Source organism: Carassius gibelio, chromosome B16 (genome assembly GCF_023724105.1).
Source record: "Carassius gibelio isolate Cgi1373 ecotype wild population from Czech Republic chromosome B16, carGib1.2-hapl.c, whole genome shotgun sequence".
NCBI lineage: Eukaryota > Metazoa > Chordata > Actinopteri > Cypriniformes > Cyprinidae > Carassius > Carassius gibelio.
The window spans coordinates 3,729,327-3,735,168 of NC_068411.1; the positions used below are offsets into that span (position 1 = coordinate 3,729,327).

At 38.8% G+C, this 5,842-nt stretch overlaps 1 long non-coding RNA gene across 1 annotated transcript; it reads right to left on the reverse strand.

Annotated features, from left to right (window-relative positions):
* Positions 1-1,715: 1,715 nt before the first annotated feature.
* LOC127974564 (uncharacterized) lies at positions 1,716-3,525 on the reverse strand. The gene is made up of 3 exons (XR_008157321.1): positions 3,084-3,525; positions 2,433-2,498; positions 1,716-1,829 (listed from the first exon to the last, which is right to left on the reverse strand). It is a non-coding gene; the product is annotated as an uncharacterized LOC127974564 (long non-coding RNA).
* Between the last annotated feature and the right edge of the window lie 2,317 nt (positions 3,526-5,842).

A 5,842-nucleotide genomic window follows, 5' to 3' on the forward strand; every position in this document is an offset into this window, starting at 1 on the left:
TATTTAAGCATTTTTCCATAATCGGGTATCGGTTTTGTAATATCGGATTCGCCGATTTACGGCGCCATCTTGTGGCCGTTTTGAGATTTCCGCCATTGCACCCCGGGCGTCTGAGGAGATCAGTCAACAACAACTCAGTGCATAGGTAAATATATGTTCTACTTGGTTTGCTTTAATTAATCAACTTTATTTAACATAACAGACATGCACAAATGAGATCTGAGACATAAATTCCTGATATAGTTAATTTATGCAGCTTGTTTCTAAACAATTGAGACGAACTCATTGAGTCACGTAGTGTAATTCATCATGTCCTGTTCCAATAAAGACGTATCTTTACATGAATTAAATAAAACAGATATGAATGAGTGCATGTTGAAAATAAAAGCGTTGAATTTAATTCTCTATCGGTTGTATTTGCTCACCATTAGTCTAGAAGAGAAAGTTTGTTCATATTGCTTAGCAACTGACGGATGATCTGGAGGCTTAAGCACGGCCACTGAATGAAACTTTTGACAAGATTGTCTTGTTTAAACACCTTAGATTATATTATCATTTACTACATACCAATTATTTCGCTAATACACATATAAATATAGCCTACCGCTTTGTGGAAATTAATTATTTATTATCTCCATACGCGATCGCGGTTGATTAAGTTATAGTCAAACAGCACTTTGTCAGTTGGCATTTCATGATTTAACGTTAGATTAAATTTAGATCATAAAATGCCAACTGACAAGTGCTGTTTAACTTTATATAGTCTCGGGAAAAAAAGTTTGTTCATATTGCTCAGCACCTGACTGGGTTGATGATCAGGAAGCCTCAAGCAATGCCACTGAATGAAACTTTTGACAAGATTATCTTGTTTAAACACCCTAGATTATATTATCATTTACTACACAACAATTATTTCGCTAATACACATATAGGCTACATATACCGCTTTGTGGAAATTAATTATTTATTATCTCCATGCGCGATCGCGGTTGATTAAATTATAGTCAAACAGCACTTTGTCAGTTGGCATTTCATGATCTAACATTAGATTGAATCTAGATCATAAAATGCCAACTGATAAGTGCTGTTTAACTTTATATAGTCTCGGGAAAAAAAGTTCGTTCATATTGCTCAGCACCTGACTGGGTTGATGATCAGGAAGCCTCAAGCACGGCCACTGCATAAAATTTTTGAAGGAAGCAGGCTTACTGGGCAGAATGCTGAAAGACTCTGTTTTCTACACTAAAACCTAGTTCTGCTTAACTGGGAGTATTAAGTTACACTACTAAATAGCCCTCCCGCCCCCACCAATATGTTAGAATCATTTTTGTGCTTTATTTTTTTTACCTGTTTTTATTTTTTTACCTCATCAAAGCTTTTATTTTAAAACAAAGACACTTAGTAACAGTGCGCTTAAATTTTTTGGACTCAGACCCCTCTATTTATTTGTGTATAAATATAATGCTTTGTTTTTTTGTATGCAAGGAGGGAGTGATTGTTATAAATAAAATGGTTTGTTCAGCTCATTTGTTTTGTAATAATTGTCAGAAACAGAAGTATAACAGTAAATAAATATCGGTTCTGCATATCGGTTATCGGGTACATAAACATACAAATAATCGGTATCGGTTATAAAAAAATCAATATCGGTCGATCACTATTAAATATACAATTTTCAATTCCTTTTGAAAATAGTCCAGAATATCCTTAGATTCTCCTTTAATTATGATCAATGCCTGAGAGATCTGCTAGCATTTCTAAATCGCCACGACAATTGGATGGGGTTTTGTGTACTCTGCTCAGTTAAAGAATTCCATGTTTGTTTCAACCTATAAAATAAAGTAAAAGAAAATACAAAGTGTTTTACTTTGTTAACTGTTAATAACTGTGATTCAGTTCAATTAACTGTGTGAAGTTCATCATGAAATTGAGTCCATCATGTTTATGAGTTAAATTCACCTATGAGTTGGTCTACAGAAGCAGAATATGCTCTAGTGGTTGGCTGAAAGGTGTGCTTTCAAACTGTCTAATCAATGGGATGTTCCAGTCATTATAAATCACAGTTTTATGTTAAAATCCTGGCTTTATCAAACACACAGTCACTGGCACAGTGAGGGAGATCACACTGAATGCGCGCACACAGACATTTCTATGACAAGTCACGCAGGGACTGGGTTACTCCCCAGCTTTAAAACAGTCCATATATAAACACTTATAGGTGTACCAAAGTGATAAGGACAAGTCAAAAACACGATCTGGAAAATGGGTATATGAAGTTTACGCTCATAAATTATGTAATCTGAACATAAAGTTAAAGTGCAGCTTTATGCACGAAATAAAAATGTATGTGCATTTAAGTTAAGTGATGGTTAACATTAGTTGATTATAACAGACAAACAATTATGTAAAATGTATAATAAACATGAACTTACCGTTAGATGCCTCAATAAGACTGCACTCGAAGAGTTTTTCTCTCACAAGTGTATCCATGTGCTTTTCTGAAAGGAAAAAACAACATTTTAAATTATAACTTGTATGTAAAAAGTCTTTATAAACCACACAAGCATTAAATCATTACTAACTCACTAACTCGGCCTACGTCTGCTGTGCGTGCGCGGCACTGCGCGCACTTTGAAATGCCCTGAGACGTCGATTATTTTCCGGGAATCACTTTGTTCTAGAATTACTGAACCGGTTTATTTGAACCCATGTCGATATGGACAACTGCAGGCGTTTAGAGCAGATAGTCATATTCACTTATTTGAACTCATTTGACTCACTTAAATGTTAAATTAGCTTTTCAGTTTCACAAACTAATTTTTCCTCTATTTTCACAGGTATTCGCATATTTCAGCCATCCATCACTGTCTGAAACTTAATAAAACTGTATTAATCTGTCATCTTAGATACCTTAGCACGATTATGTGAGTAACGTTACGTAGGTTGCCCGTTTGAGGTAAACTGTTCATCATTTAACGTAAATAATGTTGGCCTATAGAAGTTTAACTGTAATGTTGCCGCAAAAAAAGTTATAATTCTGCCAATTTAAAATAATTATTAAAGAAAACATTAAATAAACTTACCTTAAAACCGTTGAAAGCCGTGGCTTTGCCCCGTTGTTCTTCCAAAATGACAGTTGGGGAGCGATCTTCAAGGCGCGTTAAATAACCCCAGTGCTGACCTGAAACAACCCAGCGACGCAACCCAGCAGATTTAACCCAACATGTGGTAAATTTGAAACTACCCAAAAGTGTTTAAAAAGAAATAAAATAAACCAACAAAATTACCCAACCGTTTCTAGAGTGTATATTCATCGCAGGTAACTGATTTAACTATGATCAGCGCAGCATTTTATACGTGCAGAGACATTTAATGTATATTAGAAAACTCATTCTAATTCATTCCCACTCTTCTTCGGTGGTAATTTAACCCAACTCCGTGCTTCCTGTAATGAGAGCTGTCAATCAAGGTACAAGGATGTCCCTGTGTGAAAGTGACCAATCATAAGAGGGTCAGTGCCCTCCTTGGTTTCTGCCCCCAAATTGTCAAAAGTCATGTAGACTCGAGCGAGAAGAAATCAGATGAGGGAGCAGAAATCCACTGCGCGAGCAAAGCAGCACTCCACGAGCAGAAGCCCGCTGCGCGCGAGCAGGATTCCACTGCACAAGCAGAGTTAACCTATGCGAGTATGCCAGGCGCTCGCTCGCAGCTACATGTACACCTCTCGGTTGTTGAATTTGTGCGCGAGTACTTTTATCATGTCAGGCTGAAGGTTCATTTTTGCGCTTGTGAAATAACATAACATGCTCGTGAGCATGTCTTACACGCTCATAACTTTTGACTAAAATGTAACGCCATAGTAATCATGCCGATACATTCACATTCAACATAAAACACACCCTCACATATATAAAAACTGTCGAAAATTAATTGCTTCGTTGGACTAAACGTGCTTCATGAGATGTCGTTCAGTGGACCCTTACCTTCCTAACTGAACCGGTATTTACAGCTGTGGATGTGTTTATGACTCGTTATTACAACGGATCTGGTATGTACAGAGTTTTCTTTGCTTATTTTTTATGTGTACTGCTTACACAAATGTAGCAAATACAGTCTTTATGAGCTTTCCATTGAAAAACAGCGATCTGTCGTCGATGCTTGAGGCTTAGATCTTTATAATGATACATAGTTTGTCAAGATTAAATTTGTCCTGTTTCATTTAATCTATTCATAATCACTGACACGTGCGAGTGGTGAGGCTTTGAGGATGAGGGCGTCGGGGTGCAGGTTAACAGGTTAAATAGCTATAATAGACACTAGGTTACTGCTCTGCGCTTTGCTTCTTATTTTTGTACTTTTCTCTGATTTTTCTAAGATTTTTATCAGCACAGTGCTCAAACAACAGATTTTTGGCACAAACGATAAAACTACAAACATTGGGACTGGAATAATACTACAAAAAGAAGACTTTGTCTCCCACTGCGAACAGCTTACTTTCCGGAGACGGGAAATCAACTGCCTACATTCAAACAGAAGAGAGAGAAAATGCCTCCTGTTGGATCTACTTGTTGCATGAACTGCTGCAAACTTCTACAAAGGATTGTGATTCTTGAAACAAAGTTACTTTCTGGACTTCCAAAACAGACGAACACTTAGCAGACCGTCGTCATGGACCCCCTCAGCATACAGCCGGTGAGTCCCATGAATCTTCTGAATCTCAACAGTTTATGCCAAGTGTAGAGGAACAAGCCGAAACTGATCGGCACACTAATCATTGGCACAAACAGGGAGCGAGACCCAAAGGAACACGAGATATCAGATTGTCACGAGTTTCTCGTATTGCTGCCATAGCTTCCTCTACCCCAGATTCGACTATGACAAGGCTTGTGAATACTGGCATTCTACCACCCCCTATACATCTGGAAAACAGATTTGAAGCATTAATAAATGTGGGTGAGGAATCCTCAAATGTGATTAAACATGGATCTGATCAGCCAGCAGCTAAAACCGCTACTAACAGGCGCTCACGGTTTTCTACTAACAGACGCTTTCACGGTTGCTTGGGCTCAACACATGGCTACAAAGATCTTGTAATATAAAAGGAGTAAATTTCATCGACAAATTAAATCTTTTCTGGGGCCATAGACAATTGTTTAAAACGGATGGCCTCCACCCAAACAAACTCGGTACAAGAGTGTTTAAGGACAATATTTACTTCTCCTTTCGTCATCATTCAGCAGAGTGTGTCAATCCATTCAACACACACACCGGGTCCGAGTCATCATTTGGTTGATATATCCCACAAGGACACGGATAACACCTTGCAGCCAAAACAATCACTGCTCATGGACACTATCCCGGCTAAAACCCTGCTCACAGAGCTCACAGACTGACTGTGATGTATCAAAACAGCTACAAGATTCACCACCCAAGTACGACTTTCTGGAAAACAGCCAGGGAAGCCAGGACAACACATCACAGCCACCGGAAACACCAGAGACACAGCCCATCTCACCAGACACATTATCCCTCTCTCCAGCATGTCCACTTCTGTGCTTCTCACAGAAAATGGAAGAATTGGTGTATGTTGGGACTAAACTCTCCCACTCATTCGCTGCTAGCCCTCAGATATCAACAAAAAACCGGCGGGCCCCCCAACCACCAAAGCCTGTGGGCCCTGTTCCTATGAGAGCTCTCCGACCGCTGCCACAACGCCAGGGCCCAAACCCTCTATCTGCTGAAGGTGAACCAAAAACAACTGATAGCAGCTCTCAGTGATATGTGTCGGGTCCCCGCTATAATAGCAGCAACATTCACAAATGCTTACTGTACAAGCGGGAAC